This window comes from Perna viridis, chromosome 1 (genome assembly GCF_037379345.1).
Source record: "Perna viridis isolate PV_CMFRI_1.1 ecotype Kerala chromosome 1, ASM3737934v1, whole genome shotgun sequence".
NCBI lineage: Eukaryota > Metazoa > Mollusca > Bivalvia > Mytilida > Mytilidae > Perna > Perna viridis.
The window spans coordinates 32,784,525-32,808,379 of NC_142445.1; the positions used below are offsets into that span (position 1 = coordinate 32,784,525).

Consider the following 23,855-nt stretch of genomic DNA (forward strand, 5'->3'; position numbering starts at 1 on the left):
GAGGACTTGAAGAAAGTGAACAAACTATTGAGAAAAGTTAAAAATGAAGAAGTATCTTTACATTTTCAGGATATTGGAGAAAATGTTGAACTACTACTTTACAGTGATGCATCTTTTGGTAATCTTCCTGATGGAGGAAGTCAAGGAGGTTTTGTAATCATGCTCAATGGAGGAAATAATAAAATCTATCCAATAGCATGGCAATCTAAGAAAATTAGAAGGGTTGTAAGAAGCACTCTTGCTAGTGATACTCTAGCCTTGGCAGACGGCATTGATTGTGTATCATCACTAGCCATATTGTATAATGAGTTGGTGTTCAACAAATGTACCTCGGACGGAGGTATTAAAGTGAGATGTGTTATTGACAATATAGACTTCATAGAATCTAAACATTCAAGGAAAAGAGTATCAGAAAAGCACCTAAGAATTGAAGAAATGAGCCAAAAAGATGTAGTAGTCAGTTGGATTGAGACAAATGGACAGTTAGCAAATGTACTAACCAAGAATGGTGCTAATGCTCATGACATTTTACAATGCTTGGAAACAGGAGAAATCAGTACATATTCTATGGACTAACTTTTCTGATTAATGTGTTTTAATTAAAAAAAAACACACACAGAAGAAAGACTAATTATAAGTAGTTATTGTATATTGAGATGAGGGTATCTTTGATAAACACTGTATACTAAATGAAAGCCCAGTTATAAACAGTGTAATATTAAGAACATCACATTGTTGAGGTCAACATTGTGTTACAATTAAGTACTGTCATATTTTGATGAAAACTGTGTCATTGACATGAACATGTGCCTTTCTTGACAAATGACTGATTCATAACTTTTTACATTCTGACACTTAAATTTAATTTTCATCACAACTCCTTTTCCTCACAAGAAAGAGAAAGGATCATATTGTTAATTAGCTAGTATAGTCTGTAGTTTTTAGTACTGTTTATCGTTATAGTTGTAGTGAAAACTTGGTGAGTTTAGAATAAATCTTACAAGATATATTCATTAATAAACAGTTCTTAAAAGGAAAAAAGAACAATAACAACATTAATTTTTAGAGATACTGATGTTGCTGAAACACTTTCTACTGTCTATGAAATATATTATTGTTCTGCAAATTCAGCACCAAAGAACAAAGAACAAGTAAATATAAAACATTCTAATATGACGTCTTCATATCATCAAACAGTATATGTCGGTATAACCCCACCTTTAGCACCTGTGCACTGTCTCTTTTCTTTCGTTATCACTTCAAGACAAAACACTCATTTAAAAACGTTTACACGATGATTTAAGGACTGAGAGGTTATCTAATACTATACTGATACTAATACTGATACTTGTTTAATAGATGGTTTACTTGGATATGTGAATGTGATCAACTATTTGACACATGATAAGAATATGACCAGAATCAAAGTGACCCCTTTTTGCCCATTTTGCCGAAATGGTTAAAAGCACAATCCTCAAAATCTATTCCAGCCTTCTATTTATAAAATGGCACCTTGAGGTACAATTTCAAAGAGATCAATTATTTAAAGTCAAACTACTGTCTGAATATCATGAAAATGCTCACTTCAGAACCCTTTTTGCCCTTAACTCCTAAATAGTTCAGGTCACAACCCCAAAATAGATATCTGCCTTCCTTTTGTTGTATGACCATTGTGGTACAATTACATAAAAATCTATTACCTTTAACTCAAATTATCATCCAGATATCAGAAAATTGCTTGTTTCCGATTTTTTCGGTTGCTCATTCCTTATTTTTTAAAATCTAAACCACTAAAGTTAACTCCAGTCTGACCTATGTAGTATAGAATATATATAACAAAACAATATTATAGACATTCATTTACTTTATCCACATTTAAATAGGTAAATTCTATGCAATGATTGTTATTGGCCCCTTTTTAGCCCCTTATTTACAAAACACTTTGGGCCTTCCTTTGTGGTTTGGAACCTTGTTGTAAAATTTTATTAAGATGAATTAATTAACATCCAAGTTATCATACAAAAACCAAGAGTGACAACGGATGACAACACAGACAACAGTGCCATACCAATTTTTTTGCAGTTATATAACACTGTACATGTTTATCTAATGCTACACACAGAGAAAATGTGAACCAGTGAAGAAGACTTTCTTTTATTAAACTAGTATCATTTTCAACAGGTCAGTGTAATAAGATATCTGTTGTCTGGCACAAATGATACCATCAAGTTACTGGTGTAAATACCTTATAGGTATTAATTACCTTGCAGTAAGTTAATTTATTAATTTTCATGGAATTAGTTAAATGGTTCAATAATTCAATGCTATCAATGTTTATCGTTTCAGGAAAGTTGGTTGTTTCCATCATATAAGAAATGGTATAAATGCCAAGTAATGTTTGTCAAGTTTTTTATCCAATAAAAAGATAGGACGAATTCTTATACTAAAAAATATGTTAAAAAATTACAATTAGCACAAAATAAATCGTTGATATTTCAATAAAATGAGCTGCACTGCATTATTCATTTAGGAACAGAACTATATGAATTTCAGACATCAAATCTTGTTTTTGACAGCTGTAGTTTTAATGTTTAATTTAATGTATTATTAAAGCAATGAATGAAAACATTTCACTAAGGAATGTCCTACATATTGACGTTAGCTGAACCTTAATTAAATGTAAATTACTAACAACTTGTTGAGGAGGAGTTGCGAACAATGCATCAGACTAAGATTTGCTTAAAAATTGCCTGAGAACAGTAATGTCATTTCGACAATTTTCACCCAAACATAAATTCCTGACAATATGCAGCTCCCAATATAGTAATTTTACACTCCATTAAATTTCATAATAATACCACAAGTGGATAAAGAAGAGTTGCTGACAATGCATCTGACCAAATTTTTGTGAAAAATGCCAAGTCCAACAGACTTCATATCTTGAATTTTGCCCTAACATAAATTCTTGACTGTACTTTCATCTCAATGTGGTTTGATTACATCCTACAAAGTTTCATAAGAATGCTCAGCAGCTTCGAAATTAATTCAGACAGACTGATGGATAGACAGACAGACAGGGTGAAACCTATATACCACACAGACTTTGTTTGGGGGAGGGAAATAAATCATCCATAATTCAAATAATTTTAACACTGGAGTGTCAAAGGGTTTATAAAAGATAATACATGATTAAGTTGGTAAACCTTTTTTTATTCCTGGTTTTTAAGTGACTTTAATAATACTTCTGCTCTCTTTACAAAAAGATAGCCGATGCTGTAAAGTTATGTTCTATTACTTACCCAAAATGCAATAAAATGCTTCCTGTGTGCAGCTTGATACTGCCACAGAGGTAAAAAATGAACAGAAGGGGCAAGTATGAAATTACCAATCAAGCATAATACAGATCTGAATTTGGATTCACAATAATATTTGACACAGGAAAAGAATTTGACAAGAATCAAAGTGGCCCTGTTTGTCTGCTTATTCACATATGGTTACTATTACAACTCCCAAAATCAATACAAGCCTTTCTTAGAAAGGTATATCACTTTGTAGTCAAGTAATTGTCACGATATATTGAAAATGCTTTGAGTGACAATTTCTAAAATTAATCACAGCCTTCCTTTTGTGTTTTTGCACTGTGTGGTATAATTTCATAAAAATCCATTCACTTATAGTCAAGTTATTGTCCAGATATCATGAAAATGGCAGTTACTGACCACTCTTTGATCCCTAATTCTTAAACTTTTTGAGTAAAAACCTCCAAAATTAATCCCAGACATCCTTCCTTGGGGTAAAATTTCACCATGATCCATTCACTTCAATCAAGTTGATGCCCAGATATAATACAATTGCTACTTTTAGACCCCTTTTTGGTGCCTAACTTCTACAGGTTCGAGTCACAATCCTCAAAATCAATCTCAGCTTATCTTTTGCGGTATGGCAACTTGTGGTATAATTTCATTAAGATTTATTCACTTATAGTCAAGTCATAGTCCAGATATCATGAAAATTCTTGTTTCTGGCCACACTTTGGCCCCTGATTCTGAAATACTTTGAGTGACAATCCCCAAAATCAATGCCAGCCATCTTTTTGTGTTTTTGCATCGTGTGGTATAATGTCACGAATGTCCAATTTCACTTATAGTCAATTGATTGTCTAGACATTTTGAAAATGCTTGTTTCTTACTTTCTTTCCTCTTCCTGCATGGTTCAAGTCACAATCCCCAAAATCAACCCAAGCCCCCCCCCCATTTACTGTAGTACATATGTACATATTCAAACAGATCCATTCACTTAAATCAAGTTAATGTCCAGACATGATGCAAATGCATGACCATATCTGATAAAAAAAGTGAATAAACAAAGAAAAATATTAACCTATCCTTAACCAAGTGCTCCTTTCATCCTCTACCTGAGGGTTTCTACAAAGGTAATTCAATTAGTATTCATCATCTCTTTAATAACCAATTTAGTTGAGAGATCAGTTATAGATTTGATTAGAACATTGAGTCATACTGAAGATTGATTTTTCACCTTTGCTCCAAAGCCTTCCATAAATTCCATCACATCAACAGTATTAGGCCAAACACTGAGATTTGTACAACACCTCTGTTTTTGTTCTTTGGACAAAGAAGATTACATATTATCATAAACAAATAATCACATAATTAAAGTTGAAAGAAAAACATTATATCAGTAATCTTTCCATATGACAAATCAAAATAAAGCAAAGTAAGTCAGTTTTCTCTGACCTGGTATACTAGATGGAAAAAACTTACCTGAGACAAATAAAACTCCCTACAAATCTTGCTTGAGCAACTCTGCTACATCACAACAAAAACTCATAGACTGCATACAACTTGATTAAAGACAAACACTGTAACCTCTGGTGAGAGAGATACTATGTCAATGTTTTAGTAGATTATCAGTGATATCACCACAATCATTAGAAGTGGGGAAATTATCTCAACATTTGCCCTAGTAAATCAATAAGAATATATTGCTCTATTTTTCCTTCTTAAAAATTTTATTTGTATAAATCTGACATCCAAAGGGAAGATGGTGTGTAGAGAAATGACACTCCATAATTAAGTGAATTCTTATCTTACTAATCCATAATATCAGTCCCTTTGTTCTTGTTGGAATACATTCAAATACTGAGGATATTTGGCAGAGCAAATGTTTGAGAACTATAGCTAACCTGATAACCTGGGAAATGATTGAAAGATCCCTGATATAGAAATCCCACTAGGTCATTTTAAAACCCTTTGTTTCTTCTTTCCATGATATGATACTTATCACCTATCTGCTGTTCATTGCCATTATTATCTGATAGAAATCATTAACTTCTGAAACCCACTTAGTTACATCAATAACTGAATCATTAATAAAAAGGACATTTATACTTAAACTTAGCCAAGAAAAAATTCAGGCCATTCTGATAGTATTGCACATGGCAACAAGAAATTGTTGAAAGAAAGCTGTCTAAGCATAGATCACTCTCATATTCAGCAAAAATGACAAGTTCCACAATAAAAAGGAAGTAGGCATCATGGAACATAGTACAAGTCACCATGTAAATATGACTTAAAAATCTGTTCAAAATTTGTCTTTATAACAAACCTGAACAAGAGGCGGGTCAAATTCATGGGAAAAAAATTTTTCCACATTGTTAGAACTGTGAATAATTCAATGCAGGGAGTTTTATTGAGTGTTTGTGTGAAGATACTGTATTCCCCAATAATACAAAATAGTCTGAAGCCAAATGAAAGAATGAACTTGTAGAAGCTTGAACATTTGTTGCACTCTCCTAAAACTATTGTTCATGGGGTGCCAGTTTTCATAGTTTTTGTTTTTGTGAGTAGGGCAAACCACGAAATTCAGTTTCCAACAAAATGGAGAATCCCTTTGAAGTGTATCCTGAAAATCTCAAAACCACAAATTCAAGAATCCACAACTTGTGTATCTTCCTTAATCCACAGAAATTGGTATTTTTTTTTTTTTTTTTTGTACATGAGAAATGGAATTTAGATAATGTTTATAACAAATATGACATTTAATCAAGCCAGACAAAATGCAAGTTGCAATAGTCCCAACTCAAACACGACAATAGTGAGAGTCCATATTTTCTTAAAAACCAATAAGAAACATCAAATGCATTAGTAAAAATCCAAATTGGCCTTCGTTTTGTCACACGAAAAACCATATCAAAATTTGAAAAGAATCTGCCAAATAAATGTTTGCACAGTCAAAGATCCCTATTTCTTCAAACAAAAAAAATTGTTGCCTCTCAAAAATCATTTTAAATGACAGAAGTCATACTTGTTAAAATTTAACTTGACATTGATTTTGTCATAGAAAACAGCACATCCAATATAAGTACTATCTTAAAAAAAATATAGCTGAGATAATAATTTTTTCTTTCTTTTACTTATAATTTTCTACATTTCATTCAGGAAATAACACATGGCACACAATTTTCGATCCTACAGTTTTTTCAAACTCCATTAAGTTATTAGTATTCAGCCAATCAGGAAAGAGAATTGCGATCAGGTGACTTGCGTTTCCTTGGAAGAGCGTCTTTAAGGTCAAAGGATAAAAAACAAAACTATACCGACTGTGTCAGAATAAAAAAGAATCTGCCAAATACTTTTCAAGACTTTTGCACAGATAATATCCCAAAACTAATAGCAAATTTTTTGCCCTCTGAAAATCTAATTAAATATTATAAAAAGCAGACAGCAGACATGCTGGTAACTTGAAAGAGGAGAGACACGGTACAAGTCATCACATCAAAAAAATTGTCCAGTAGAAGCTTAGAAATATGTTATGCAAGTGTAAATTGACAGAAAGAGCAAGGTGAAATTGGATGTATAATTTAATCCATAAATTAAAAAATTATGCAAGTGTAAATTGACAGAAAGAGCAAGCTGAAATTGGATGTATAATTTAATCCATAAATTAACAGATAAAGTACTGGGTCATAAATTTGTTGTTAATAGTTGACTCAAATAAAAATATCTATTACGGAAATATTAACCAATGCAAAGTAGAAGGTGTAAGGAGCAAAAACAGCTCATCAGAAAATGTAAAAGAACTCATCGGATACTTGAAATAAAATGTCATTTCAAACACACCATCCATTTCAAATTTTACCTTGTGAGACTTATTAGGCCTGTTCATAAAAAAACATCTCATCATTTTATATTTCAAGGGCAATAACTCCCATAAAGAGTCTAGATACTACTTTGACCCACGTAAGGTTCTCACATACTCCAGTCAATGACTTCCTTATTGCCTTTTATTTAGCTTTGTTTTAGGGAAAATGTATTGAACTGAACCATGAAATTGGACAGAAAATATCCAAAAATTACAAAAACAAATGAATAGTCATTTTGGAGAAAATGTTCTGAGACTAGTAAAACTGTACTCCCCCACAGCCTAACATGCATCTTTCAACCTCCCAATTATTTTGGATCAAAATTTAAAATAAAAGATGCACAATGAGAATATGTAATAAAGGTATGGAGGCTTATTTCTGCCATTGACAAGTTGAGCTGTCAAGATAATTATGTCAATAGGTCGACATAACTATCACAACTAGTCTACTTAATAATCTCAAAAAGTCGAATTAACATGAAAATTATCTAGTCAAGTCAACATCTTTTTCTTGACATTTTGACATAGCATATCTAAAAATCTCGTCCTTGGGTCGAGATATTGCTCACTACTGCCGTCATTGTTGAGATACTTATGTTGACATGTCCTGATATATATGTCGACTTGTCGACATAATAATCGGAACAAGTCTACTCATCCTCTCTGAAAGCTGAAATAAAACATAATAACCCATGTAGCCCATGGGCTGGCGCGGGTCCACTGCACACACACACCCCCACTTATCAACTACATGGTGATTTTTAGGTACCTTTATACCTCCCATTACTAAATCAATTTGTCGCCAAAGAATATTCTCAGATTCTTTTAAGTGTAATCCTATATCTGTTCCCCACTGGGTCAAATAGCCAAGATTGTTTGAGCTTTTTAAGTCTTCCTGGGACAGCATGTGTAAACAAACTAAACAAATTGAGGCATCATGATGTTAGCCCAATGTCTCAACTTTACAATGGTACCAAGAAAATGATGGTAACACTAGGGATTTTGGGGTAAAATGAAAATAAATGTACCCCTACCCCACCAAAAAATAGCTTAAATTGACTTATTTTTCAATGTCAAAACACCCAGAGTATTTATAATAAAAAATGCTTCAGTAAAAAATGACTTCTTTGGTATTTTCTGTTTAGTGTTATCACAATTTATACTTCTGGGGTTCTTTCGATGAATTTTGGTGATTTCCGTAGTAAGAATTTATCAAAAAATGCAAATTTGGGATTTTGCATATACAGGTAAAAATGAAGAAAATATGAAATTTCAAAAATTCCTCCTTTATGAAAAACTTAGTATTATCACATTGAAACTGAAAAATGCATGCCTGAAATGAAAAGATTAAAAAACAATTAATTAAATTAATTAAAACAATAGTAACCCGTTTTTATGCCAAAAAATTAACATTTTAGTTATGTTGAGGTATTTTTTTAATGGGTAGGGGTGACAATTTTCCGCATAACTTGACTTGGAAAAGTTCAAATATTTATTCCTGGGGCTCATTTGGAAGCTAAGACACTATATTAATGTACTGTATCACACAAAAGCTTGTTTGAATTATGATATTCTAAAAAATATGACAATAACAAGAGATCTAAAAGATATTGTGCAATTCCCCTCTTGTACGATTTTATAGTAATTGTCTCCCCAAAAGAAACATCTAAGTGTCTGAATTGATCAGATATGTTGGTTACATCATTATCTTACAGTAAGTATGAATGCTTAAAATATTTCTACTGTGTCATGCAGTATGCTGTGAATGAGAATTCTGCATGATCCTGAGACCAGTTTTCTAGTGGTAGTGGTAGTATTTTTAACATTTTTTAAAAATTCTTTCTAAAAAAAATATTTTTTGTGGTTTATATATGTAGAAAATTAAATTATCTATCGAATGACACCAAATTGGAGACGTTTTATTTGAGCATTTGTAGAGACGAACATATGTGACTTTTAAGGGAAAAATCAAAAATCCCATTTTTTGCACTTTTTGATAAATTCTGACTACGATGTCTCCAAAATTCACTGAAAGAACCCCAGAAGTATAAATTGTGATAATATTAAACAGAAAATACCAAATGCGCTATTTTTTACTGAAGCATATGTGGACAGTGCACAGTGGACCTGCCAAGTCCATGGGCTACGTGGGTTACTATGTTTTATTTCAGTTTTCAGACTGCAGTAGTGAGAAGATAAGTCGACTTGTTCCCATAATTATGTCGACATGTCAACATAAGTATCTCGACAACCTGATTTCACGACAGCAGTAGTGAGCAGTAGTGAGCAATATCACAACCCAAGGACGAGATTTTGAGATATGCTGTCGAATTGTAGAAAAAAAGATGTCGACCTGACTAAATAATTTTCAAGTTAAGTCGACATAAAATTTGCCAGAAAAAAATCACCACTAAAAGATTGTTAAAAATACCCTTAGAAACATTCATGCAAAGTTTGGTTACAAACTTCAAGTCTGCATTAATTTGCAGTAGTCTGCAATGAAGTCCAATGGCCATAACTCAGCCAATAAAATTAAAATAAACGTTATCTGTTAATTGCAGTGGTAAAGTGATGTACTAAATATCAAATGAATATCTGCAAGCATGAAAACAGAAAATTTGGTAAACTGTCTATAGTATCCTATTAGTGTAAGTCTCATTCTTGATCTGTAACTCATGATTTTAAACAAAAATAATTATTGAATTAGTAGGGTGCACAAAAAGGTGACCTTTACTGGTAGACTGATACAATTATAATTGACAGAAAGTGCAAATCAATGGCTCCTTCAATATTGCTAGTAGGAGACTAATAACAGGCCTCAGTCTTGTATTCTTTGCCCCATAGGTTTCTATAGTAAACCTTAAATTTACATGATTATTTAAAAAAAAATAGAGAAGGATATGGCACGCCAAAGTGGACAAAAATCAATATTTTGTAATACTAGAAAATGAATTTTTAATATTACAAAATCATTTTTTTAATATTAGAAATTATTTTTAATATTAGAAATTCTATTTGTAATATTAAAAATTCATTTACTAATATTACTGATTCCTGATGTAGTAATATTATAAAATATCACACATTTTGTAATAGTACAAATTGAATTTGTAATATTAGAAAATGAATTTGTAGTATTAAAAATCACTTTGCAATACTGCAAAATTAGTCACATTTTTTAATATAACAAAATGATTTTCTAATATTAAAAAATAGTAACTGAATATGACAAATCCATTTTCTAATATTAGAAAATCAATTTCTTATATTAATAAATAGTTTTTTAATGTTAGAAATTCATTTGAATTTTTAATTTCTAATATAAAAAAGTGTTTTGTGATACAAGAAATCTCATTTGTAATATTAGAAAATGAATCTGTAATATTAAAAAATCATGTTTTAATATCAGAAAATGCTCCTTTTTGTCCACTTTGGCTTGCCATAGAAGGAGTTTCAATCTTACTTTAGACCATGTTTTTCCAACAAGGAATTGTCAAAAATAATTTTTAGGTCCATTTTAGAAAAATAAGCACAAACTCTGGTACACCAGAACAGGTGGAAAAATAGACTTCTACTTTCACTTTTATTTTGAGTTCATTAAATAGACCCCTATTTTTCATGAAAATACTGTTTTTCCTCAAAAACAAGTCTTTCGTGTCATTGCAAATAAATAAAAACAGGAAAAGGCAAAAAGAAAGCGCACTATGTTTTTTAGCCTCCATGTTTTGACGTACACCCACTTAAGAATATGTAATACAAGACTGATACCTATTAATCTAATCTTTTATTTTCTCTTGTAAGGTCATTTTAAGTGTCATTTTCACTACTTAATGTATGATTAACAAGAGGGACTTGCTTTTCCAAAAATGTAACAATGTTATCAATTTTTAGAGCATAAAATAAATATTCTGAATTAATCAAAGAGTAATCAAGAGATCCAAGATTGTAGTGGAAATCAAAAGAATATATTTCAAGGATAAAGACTAGACAGGGAAAAAGATATACATAACAAAGGAGCTCAAATAACCAAAATACCACATTCAAAGAAACAAAAGTACCAGTAAATGCACTAATGATGCATAAAGATCCATAAGTTCATAATGTTCTGTAGTGCTTGATGAATTTAATCTTGTAGAAACTTAACCCAGTTCCAGAAGCCTAATTATAAGAAGTCTAGCACAGAACAAAAAGATTACAAGGGGTAGTTTCGGCAAGCTCTTGCATAACATATAAGTTGTGATAAGAAAACTCCATACACATGTGCTGAAGGGATGTTGCAACAGATGAAAGAAAAGTTAACAATACAGAATGAAATGTCTTCATTGAATTCTCACAAGTTTACCACTACAAAAGCAACAGACAAGCAAAAAGAACTTGTGAAAAGGTAAAAACTGACCAGTAGTCTTGTATAAAGTATATGTAGTCTTTTGTAAGAATAACCACATAAGATAGTCTTATGAAATACTTTAAAAAATATGCTACCAAATTAATACATTGTAATAAAATGGATTAGTTCTATAAAAAATTATATTCTAGTAGTAATCCAGATTTAGAGGGTAGTAATGCATATATTTTTGAAACTCCTAGAATCCGATCTCAATGAAAATGACATGTCAGTGTGCGATGGAAAGATTACTGCTCAGGAGTGTACTAAGGCAATTTTTCATATGAAACTTAATAAATCACCCGGCTTAGATGGCTTATCAGTAGAATTTTATTGAAAATTCTGGGAAAAGTTAAAATTAGTAATTGTAAAAGTGTTCAACATGGGTTATGAAGACGGTATGCTTTCAAATTCCCAAAGAATAAGTGTACTGTCTCTTCTGTTTAAGAAAGGAGATCCCTTAGACATTAGTAACTATCGTCCAATTTCCTTATTAAATGTAGATTTAATAATTAATTAATATTATCAAACGTTCTATCACAACTTCTGAAACTTGTGTTACCAAAACTCATTAACAAAAGTCAGACTGGTTATGTAAAAAATAGGTTTATAGGTTTTAACTTAAGACAGATACAAGATGTGATTGATTATGCCGAGACATATAGGATAGATGGCGCTATAGTTTTTGTAGATTTCTCGAAGGCTTTTGACGCTCTTGAACGGAATTTCATGTTTACAGTTCTGAAACATTTTGGCTTCAATGATTCGTTTATTAGGTGGGTCAAAACATTATAGTCAGATATTCAAACATGTATAATAAATAATGGGTGGGTATCACAAACTTTTAAGAATTTTAGAGGCATTCGACAAGGATGTCCTTTATCAGCTTTGTTATTTGTTCTGGCTGTGGAAATCATGGCGCTTCGTATCAGAAAAAATCAAAGTATTAAAGGTATTCAAATCAAGTTAGATAAGAAAAATAGGTGTATTAAGATCTCTCAATTGGCTGATGATACTACATTATTTTGTAGTTCTAAAAACGATGTAGAGAAAGCCATGAACGAGATTGAAATTTTTGGATCTTTTTTGGGGCTTAATCTCAATAGAGAAAAGACAGAAGGAATCTGGGTGGGAAATCTTAAATCATGTAAAGATAAGGTTGCTGGGATAGGATGGGCCGATAAAATTTATTTATATTTCTGGAATGAGATTAATAATGTCTTTAGAAAATCTGGCATAAATTCTAATATTAAACTAGAACATATTGTCTTGGGATACAAGATTGCTGATGAAAAGTATTTTTTTATCAACTATATATTGACAATACTTGCTTTTTCTATCTACAAATTTATTGTATATCCAAAAAAAATCAAAAAAATGTAAATGTTTTCTCCATTTTTATATAAGAATACATGAAAAGAATAGGTGAAAAAAATAAAGAATTATTTTTAGTGAGGTTTAGGAAACTTTTGGTAGATTAATTACCTGTATGTCTGTTTAATTCATACTTAACGATTATTTACTTTGTAATTGAAAGTTTATTTATATATATATGTATCTTTTTACAACTAGTTATTACCCTGAATAATTAGAGGAATTTACAGGGAACACCTTGAAAAACTTGGGTTCAAGGTGCTATATGTAACAAGCGTAATTGAATAAAGTATTTATTTGTTGTTAAAAAATAAAAATAAAATGGATTACTTATTAGTAAATGAGTGTGTCTCATGCATTTACAAACTTTAGACTTTGAGTTAGCCTCAGTCATAAGAAAAGTATTAACTGGATTTATAAATATATATTCTTGTAGCATAGTGAATAAACTTAGTTAGTTAACCTGTGTGTCGGATTTTACTTTGCCACAGAACTCTAATATACTACTGTATATTATGGTGTATATTGTGGACAAGCGGATGTAACATAAGAATTCCATTTAAGATCATACAGTAATTATTCTGAATGAATCAAAATTGGTATGCAGTGATCTCTGACTACCAATGTGAACACAGAAATTGTGAATATTTCAAATATCTAAAATCTAATCTTCCATTCCCTAAGACTATTTTCAGATGCATAATATTGGTACACATACCCTTTAACCCTCCCTAATTAAAATCTCCACAAAATATGTTAGATTTGTGGGAGGTTTTTTGATGAACTTACTATATTCTCCATAGAAAATACTACAAAACTGAATTTTTACATCATAATTTGCATTTCTATAAAGATAGTGTTCATCAACCTGTTCTAAGGGTACAGCCATTTAGGGAACTAGAACATCTTAATCAAAAGGTCTTTCTTTGTTTGAACATTAGTAATTTCACCTGTTGTATAAATTCAGTTAAAATTTGTTACGTTAAAAATTAAAACTTACTTTCTTTAATTTTCAATTACTGTAAATAACTTTATTATTGCAAAAAAATTGCAATAAATGAAACTTTTATCAATTCTGATGCAGGGTTTTTCTTGATACACACATATTGACTATTCTAGTTTACCACTGCACAAAACTCATGAAACCTAGTTCACTATAGAAGAAGCCAAAAAAACATTGGTTCACCATTGAAAAAGCCCACAGAACTTTATTTCACCATTAACCAAGCCCATTAAATTCTAAAACACTTTTGACAAGCCAACAGAACTCTTAGTTACAACTGGACAAGCCAACAGAACACTAGTACACCACTAAACAAGCCCATAGGTGTCAAGTCACCAGTAATGCATGGGTAACACCCACTGCTGTAAATCTGTATTTATCATCCGTTTTAAATTGTACTTATACTTTATTTCCCGTATTTTGCTAGTGACGTTGTATGTTTGAGAATGAAAAGGACTTTTGTATGCTGTGGACGTGTTTTGTGACAATACAACCAAATAAACGTTTATGTTTTTTTCTATATTGAACTTATTCGACTTTTACAACCGCTCCCAGATGATAATTGTTACAATGCAACACAGCACAATTCTGCAACATCCGCGAAAAAGTCATATAATACGGATTCTCCAACCCTGGTCTGTCACCCACGCATGTTAACAGAATCTCCTGTTTTTCCCTGAAGTCACCTGGTTTCAACTTGAAGTGATCATTTTTGTAGGAGCAACCTCCAAATAGTGCATAAAACTTTGCCAATCTGTGACAACTACGACAGTCAGCTGATCACTACTTAAGGCTAGAAACCACTAATTCCACTTCCCATAGGCTTCTATGCTAATTTCACAATATTCAATGGCTTCTCTGGACTTTACCTTAACTTTAACCTGCAGAGGACTATATATCAGCACGATTCTACATATGTCAGCTCACAATCCTCAGAATGGCATGTGGGGTTAGCAGGTACGAGAACACAATTAATTCCCCTTGGTTTTCATTGTATACGAATATAGTTCCAACTTTGATAGTAGGCACCTTCCACATTTTTTCATATTTTTACTGGAAACTTATTTGCTGAAGTTTTGCCTCTAATTGGTAGAAAATAGGTTAAAATTACATGGGATTTTTTTTTCATTAATCAATTCTGACTAAAAGTTGTGATTTGGTTCAGTGGAAGAAGATTAAAATTTAGAACTTTTAACTCAGTTCATTTGTCATGTTTACCCCATCTTCAAATTATATGTATTAATTTCAGAAAATGATGGTAAAATTTTCTATAATTCATATATAAAATCCTGTTTGTAAATATCTTTAGGCCAGAGAAGTTTTATTCAGTTTGCCCATGTGGAATTTTTTCAATCTGCTCAAATGTGTATATTGAAATGCACTTGAAAATTAATTGCGGTCTCGTGCCTAATAAGGGGGTTGCCAGGGTATCATGCAATGTACCACTGATACTAAATTTGCTATAACTTATATATTTTTCAACTAATCATGATGAAACTTTGTACTTGAAATCAAAAAAGGTTCATCTTGACATGAGTGCAGTTTTTGTTCAAATTGAGCACATTTATTGATCTAATAAGGGGGTTGCCAGGGTATCAGAAATTGTATTTGCTAGTATTTGCTGGGGGTAATTTGGTGTTTATTTTCAAGAATTCAGTAAATCTACATGAAATAATAAGATTTTGGCCCTTTATTCTCTATTTTCTGAAAGTAAAATAAAAAATATGGTTTCTATGGGATTTTCCATTGAAATTGCACTTTTGCTAAGGTGCTAGGTATGAAATATAGACCAGTGGGGAAAATATTATACAGCTTTGAGTTTTTCTCCTCTAACTATACACTAGGAACATCAAATCAACAAAAAAATACTTTATGAACAAGGTTTAGGCAGAAATCTGACAATTTAGTGTCATTTTTATGAACCCAGTCAATGAAATATGGCAAAATCAGGGGTTTTCACAGCCTTGTCTTAGGATCTATAAAATCACAGACATGTGTTTTATTGGTCTGAATCTTTTGTATTTGCTAGTAAATAATATAAATAATGTGAAAAAAACCTGATATATTCATTCCATTGATATTCATGCATCTCATGTAAGTCACTACATGTATATACCTTGTGATGTCTCAAAAACACCTAATTTTAGAGTTCCGCATACACTATAAGGTTTCAAAAATGAATTTTTTTGTAGATAAACTGGAAAAATACAGCTGACTGTCTGCTTATGTACCTGATAAGCTTAGAACCTTACATTATTTTACATTTGTTTCAGATCGTTCATCATTCAAAACCCAAATAAAGGCTAACTTTTAATATCGGACACAATCACATTTGAACAAGCTCTGTACAGGTCTGGTTTAAATTGATCTGGAGTGACAGTTTTAGCTTTGAAACCACTTCTTATTGTTTTCAATGTACATTTGATATGTGTAGACCACTTTGTGTTTGAAGTTGATCAATTTAAGTCATTGTCAGCATCATAAAATGAGTTTTCATATGTGTACCCCTATACATGGTCTAAAAGTGCATTGACCATGGCCGCATGTATAAAAACCCAATTTTTGGCCTTAAAGCAGCTGGAACTTGAGTAAACTGAATTTCATTGCATCAAATACACATAATATGATGCAACCAATGTAAAAAATTACAAAAATATTGCATTTAAAAAAAAAATGTACATTTTAGAGGGGCCTTATTTCCTTCGACCATTGGACATGCAAGTCATGCAATGTACCACTGATACTAAATTTGCTATAACTTATATATTTTTCAACTAATCATGATGAAACTTTGTACTTGAAGTCAAAAAAGGTTCATCTTGACATGAGTGCAGTTTTTGTTCAAATTGAGCACATTTATTGATCTAATAAGGGGGTTGCCAGGGTATCAGAAATTGTATTTGCTAGTATTTGCTGGGGGTAATTTGGTGTTTATTTTCAAGAATTCAGTAAATCTACATGAAATAATAAGATTTTGGCCCTTTATTCTCTATTTTCTGAAATTAAAATAAAAAATATGGTTTCTATGGGATTTTCCATTGAAATTGCACTTTTGCTAAGGTGCTAGGTATGAAATATAGACCAGTGGGGAAAATATTATACAGCTTTGAGTTTTCCTCCTCTAACTATACACTAGGAACATCAAATCAACAAAAAAATACTTTATGAACAAGGTTTAGGCAGAAATCTGACAATTTAGTGTCATTTTTATGAACCCAGTCAATGAAATATGGCAAAATCAGGGGTTTTCACAGCCTTGTCTTAGGATCTATAAAATCACAGACATGTGTTTTATTGGTCTGAATCTTTTGTATTTGCTAGTAAATAATATAAATAATGTGAAAAAAACCTGATATATTCATTCCATTGATATTCATGCATCTCATGTAAGTCACTACATGTATATACCTTGTGATGTCTCAAAAACACCTAATTTTAGAGTTCTGCATACACTATAAGGTTTCAAAAATGAATTTTTTGTAGATAAACTGGAAAAATACAGCTGACTGTCTGCTTATGTACCTGATAAGCTTAGAACCTTACATTATTTTACATTTGTTTCAGATCGTTCATCATTCAAAACCCAAATAAAGGCTAACTTTTAATATCGGACACAATCACATTTGAACAAGCTCTGTACAGGTCTGGTTTAAATTGATCTGGAGTGACAGTTTTAGCTTTGAAACCACTTCTTATTGTTTTCAATGTACATTTGATATGTGTAGACCACTTTGTGTTTGAAGTTGATCAATTTAAGTCATTGTCAGTATCATAAAATGAGTTTTCATATGTGTACCCCTATACATGGTCTAAAAGTGCATTGACCATGGCCGCATGTATAAAAACCCAATTTTTGGCCTTAAAGCAGCTGGAACTTGAGTAAACTGAACTTCATTGCATCAAATACACATAATATGATGCAACCAATGTAAAAAATTACAAAAATATTGCATTTAAAAAAAAAAATGTACATTTTAGAGGGGCCTTATTTCCTTCGACCATTGGACATGCGAGTCATGCAATGTACCACTGATACTAAATTTGCTATAACTTATATATTTTTCAACTAATCATGATGAAACTTTGTACTTGAAGTCAAAAAAGGTTCATCTTGACATGAGTGCAGTTTTTGTTCAAATTGAGCACATTTATTGATCTAATAAGGGGTTGCCAGGGTATCAGAAATTGTATTTGCTAGTATTTGCTGGGGGTAATTTGGTGTTTATTTTCAAGAATTCAGTAAATCTACATGAAATAATAAGATTTTGGCCCTTTATTCTCTATTTTCTGAAATTAAAATAAAAAATATGGTTTCTATGGGATTTTCCATTGAAATTGCACTTTTGCTAAGGTGCTAGGTATGAAATATAGACCAGTGGGGAAAATATTGTACAGCTTTGAGTTTTTCTCCTCTAACTATACACTAGGAACATCAAATCAACAAAAACATACTTTATGAACAAGGTTTAGGCAGAAATCTGACAATTTAGTGTCATTTTTATGAACCCAGTCAATGAAATATGGCAAAATCAGGGGTTTTCACAGCCTTGTCTTAGGATCTATAAAATCACAGACATGTGTTTTATTGGTCTGAATCTTTTGTATTTGCTAGTAAATAATATAAATAATGTGAAAAAAACCTGATATATTCATTCCATTGATATTCATGCATCTCATGTAAGTCACTACATGTATATACCTTGTGATGTCTCAAAAACACCTAATTTTAGAGTTCTGCATACACTATAAGGTTTCAAAAATGAATTTTTTGTAGATAAACTGGAAAAATACAGCTGACTGTCTGCTTATGTACCTGATAAGCTTAGAACCTTACATTATTTTACATTTGTTTCAGATCGTTCATCATTCAAAACCCAAATAAAGGCTAACTTTTAATATCGGACACAATCACATTTGAACAAGCTCTGTACAGGTCTGGTTTAAATTGATCTGGAGTGACAGTTTTAGCTTTGAAACCACTTCTTATTGTTTTCAATGTACATTTGATATGTGTAGACCACTTTGTGTTTGAAGTTGATCAATTTAAGTCATTGTCAGTATCATAAAATGAGTTTTCATATGTGTACCCCTATACATGGTCTAAAAGTGCATTGACCATGGCCGCATGTATAAAAACCCAATTTTTGGCCTTAAAGCAGCTGGAACTTGAGTAAACTGAACTTCATTGCATCAAATACACATAATATGATGCAACCAATGTAAAAAATTACAAAAATATTGCATTTAAAAAAAAAAATGTACATTTTAGAGGGGCCTTATTTCCTTCGACCATTGGACATGCGAGTCATGCAATGTACCACTGATACTAAATTTGCTATAACTTATATATTTTTCAACTAATCATGATGAAACTTTGTACTTGAAGTCAAAAAAGGTTCATCTTGACATGAGTGCAGTTTTTGTTCAAATTGAGCACATTTATTGATCTAATAAGGGGTTGCCAGGGTATCAGAAATTGTATTTGCTAGTATTTGCTGGGGGTAATTTGGTGTTTATTTTCAAGAATTCAGTAAATCTACATGAAATAATAAGATTTTGGCCCTTTATTCTCTATTTTCTGAAATTAAAATAAAAAATATGGTTTCTATGGGATTTTCCATTGAAATTGCACTTTTGCTAAGGTGCTAGGTATGAAATATAGACCAGTGGGGAAAATATTGTACAGCTTTGAGTTTTTCTCCTCTAACTATACACTAGGAACATCAAATCAACAAAAACATACTTTATGAACAAGGTTTAGGCAGAAATCTGACAATTTAGTGTCATTTTTATGAACCCAGTCAATGAAATATGGCAAAATCAGGGGTTTTCACAGCCTTGTCTTAGGATCTATAAAATCACAGACATGTGTTTTATTGGTCTGAATCTTTTGTATTTGCTAGTAAATAATATAAATAATGTGAAAAAAACCTGATATATTCATTCCATTGATATTCATGCATCTCATGTAAGTCACTACATGTATATACCTTGTGATGTCTCAAAAACACCTAATTTTAGAGTTCTGCATACACTATAAGGTTTCAAAAATGAATTTTTTGTAGATAAACTGGAAAAATACAGCTGACTGTCTGCTTATGTACCTGATAAGCTTAGAACCTTACATTATTTTACATTTGTTTCAGATCGTTCATCATTCAAAACCCAAATAAAGGCTAACTTTTAATATCGGACACAATCACATTTGAACAAGCTCTGTACAGGTACGGTTTAAATTGATCTGGAGTGACAGTTTTAGCTTTGAAACCACTTCTTATTGTTTTCAATGTACATTTGATATGTGTAGACCACTTTATGTTTGAAGTTGATCAATTTAAGTCATTGTCAGCATCATAAAATGAGTTTTCATATGTGTACCCCTATACATGGTCTAAAAGTGCATTGACCATGGCCACATGTATAAAAACCCAATTTTTGGCCTTAAAGCAGCTGGAACTTGAGTAAACTGAACTTCATTGCATCAAATACACATAATATGATGCAACCAATGTAAAAAATTACAAAAATATTGCATTTAAAAAAAAAAATGTACATTTTAGAGGGGCCTTATTTCCTTCGACCATTGGACATGCGAGTCATGCAATGTACCACTGATACTAAATTTGCTATAACTTATATATTTTTCAACTAATCATGATGAAACTTTGTACTTGAAGTCAAAAAAGGTTCATCTTGACATGAGTGCAGTTTTTGTTCAAATTGAGCACATTTATTGATCTAATAAGGGGGTTGCCAGGGTATCAGAAATTGTATTTGCTAGTATTTGCTGGGGGTAATTTGGTGTTTATTTTCAAGAATTCAGTAAATCTACATGAAATAATAAGATTTTGGCCCTTTATTCTCTATTTTCTGAAATTAAAATAAAAAATATGGTTTCTATGGGATTTTCCATTGAAATTGCACTTTTGCTAAGGTGCTAGGTATGAAATATAGACCAGTAGGAAAAATATTGTACAGCTTGGAGTTTTCCTCCTCTAACTATACACTAGGAACATCAAATCAACAAAAAAAATACTTTATGAACAAGGTTTAGGCAGAAATCTGACAATTTAGTGTCATTTTTATGAACCCAGTCAATGAAATATGGCAAAATCGGGGGTTTTCACAGCCTTGTCTTAGGATCTATAAAATCACAGACATGTGTTTTATTGGTCTGAATCTATTGTATTTGCTAGTAAATAATATAAATAATGTGAAAAAAACCTAATATATTCATTCCATTGATATTCATGCATCTCATGTAAGTCACTACATGTATATACCTTGTGATGTCTCAAAAACACCTAATTTTAGAGTTCCGCATACACTATAAGGTTTCAAAAATGAATTTTTTTGTAGATAAACTGGAAAAATACAGCTGACTGTCTGCTTATGTACCTGATAAGCTTAGAACCTTACATTATTTTACATTTGTTTCAGATCTTTCATCATTCAAACCCAAATAAAGGCTAACTTTTAATATCGGACACAATCACATTTGAACAAGCTCTGTACAGGTCTGGTTTAAATTGATCTGGAGTGACAGTTTTAGCTTTGAAACCACTTCTTATTGTTTTCAATGTACATTTGATATGTGTAGACCACTTTGTGTTTGAAGTTGATCAATTTAAGTCATTGTCAGCATCATAAAATGAGTTTTCATATGTGTACCCCTATACATGGTCTAAAAGTGCATTGACCATGGCCGCACGTATAACAACCCAAATTTTGGCCTTAAAGCAGCTGGACCTTGAGTAAACTGAACTTCATTGTATCAAATACACATAATATGATGCAACCAATGTAAAAAATTACAAAAATATTGCATTTAAAAAAAATATGTACATTTTAGAGGGGCCTTATTTCCCTCGACCATTGGACATGCGAGTCATGCAATGTACCACTGATACTAAATTTGCTATAACTTATATATTTTTCAACTAATCATGATAAAACTTTGTACTTCAAGTCAAAAAAGTTCATCTTGACATGAGTGCAGTTTTTGTTCAAATTGAGCACATTTATTGATCTAATAAGGGGGTTGCCAGGGTATCAGAAATTGTATTTGCTAGTATTTGCTGGGGGTAATTTGGTGTTTATTTTCAAGAATTCAGTAAATCTACATGAAATAATAAGATTTTGGCCCTTTATTCTCTATTTTCTGAAATTAAAATAAAAAATATGGTTTCTATGGGATTTTCCATTGAAATTGCACTTTTGCTAAGGTGCTAGGTATGAAATATAGACCAGTGGGGAAAATATTGTACAGCTTTGAGTTTTTCTCCTCTAACTATACACTAGGAACATCAAATCAACAAAAAAATACTTTATGAACAAGGTTTAGGCAGAAATCTGACAATTTAGTGTCATTTTTATGAACCCAGTCAATGAAATATGGCAAAATCAGGGGTTTTCACAGCCTTGTCTTAGGATCTATAAAATCACAGACATGTGTTTTATTGGTCTGAATCTTTTGTATTTGCTAGTAAATAATATAAATAATGTGAAAAAAACCTAATATATTCATTCCATTGATATTCATGCATCTCATGTAAGTCACTACATGTATATACCTTGTGATGTCTCAAAAACACCTAATTTTAGAGTTCTGCATACACTATAAGGTTTCAAAAATGAATTTTTTGTAGATAAACTGGAAAAATACAGCAGACTGTCTGCTTATGTACCTGATAAGCTTAGAACCTTACATTATTTTACATTTGTTTCAGATCGTTCATCATTCAAAACCCAAATAAAGGCTAACTTTTAATATCGGACACAATCATATTTGAACAAGCTCTGTACAGGTCTGGTTTAAATTGATCTGGAGTGACAGTTTTAGCTTTGAAACCACTTCTTATTGTTTTCAATGTACATTTGATATGTGTAGACCACTTTGTGTTTGAAGTTGATCAATTTAAGTCATTGTCAGTATCATAAAATGAGTTTTCATATGTGTACCCCTATACATGGTCTAAAAGTGCATTGACCATGGCCGCATGTATAAAAACCCAATTTTTGGCCTTAAAGCAGCTGGAACTTGAGTAAACTGAACTTCATTGCATCAAATACACATAATATGATGCAACCAATGTAAAAAATTACAAAAATATTGCATTTAAAAAAAAAAATGTACATTTTAGAGGGGCCTTATTTCCTTCGACCATTGGACATGCGAGTCATGCATTGTACCACTGATACTAAATTTGCTATAACTTATATATTTTTCAACTAATCATGATAAAACTTTGTACTTCAAGTCAAAAAAGTTCATCTTGACATGAGTGCAGTTTTTGTTCAAATTGAGCACATTTATTGATCTAATAAGGGGGTTGCCAGGGTATCAGAAATTGTATTTGCTAGTATTTGCTGGGGGTAATTTGGTGTTTATTTTCAAGAATTCAGTAAATCTACATGAAATAATAAGATTTTGGCCCTTTATTCTCTATTTTCTGAAATTAAAATAAAAAATATGGTTTCTATGGGATTTTCCATTGAAATTGCACTTTTGCTAAGGTGCTAGGTATGAAATATAGACCAGTGGGGAAAATATTGTACAGCTTTGAGTTTTTCTCCTCTAACTATACACTAGGAACATCAAATCAACAAAAAAATACTTTATGAACAAGGTTTAGGCAGAAATCTGACAATTTAGTGTCATTTTTATGAACCCAGTCAATGAAATATGGCAAAATCAGGGGTTTTCACAGCCTTGTCTTAGGATCTATAAAATCACAGACATGTGTTTTATTGGTCTGAATCTTTTGTATTTGCTAGTAAATAATATAAATAATGTGAAAAAAACCTGATATATTCATTCCATTGATATTCATGCATCTCATGTAAGTCACTACATGTATATACCTTGTGATGTCTCAAAAACACCTAATTTTAGAGTTCTGCATACACTATAAGGTTTCAAAAATGAATTTT

At 31.5% G+C, this 23,855-nt stretch overlaps 1 protein-coding gene across 4 annotated transcripts in view; it reads right to left on the reverse strand.

The window, feature by feature from the left end:
• LOC148628424 (E3 ubiquitin-protein ligase PDZRN3-like) overlaps positions 1–23,855 on the reverse strand; it is a 165,192-nt gene that overhangs the window by 95,002 nt on the left and 46,335 nt on the right. Inside the window, exon 1 of one of the 4 annotated variants that reach the window (XM_088587387.1) lies at positions 4,782–4,905. The exons of the other annotated variants lie outside the window; for them this stretch is intronic. The gene's annotated coding sequence lies outside the window, so the exon portion shown is untranslated. Of the gene's footprint in view, positions 1–4,781; positions 4,906–23,855 lie in introns of those variants that run through there. 4 annotated transcript variants of the gene reach the window in all.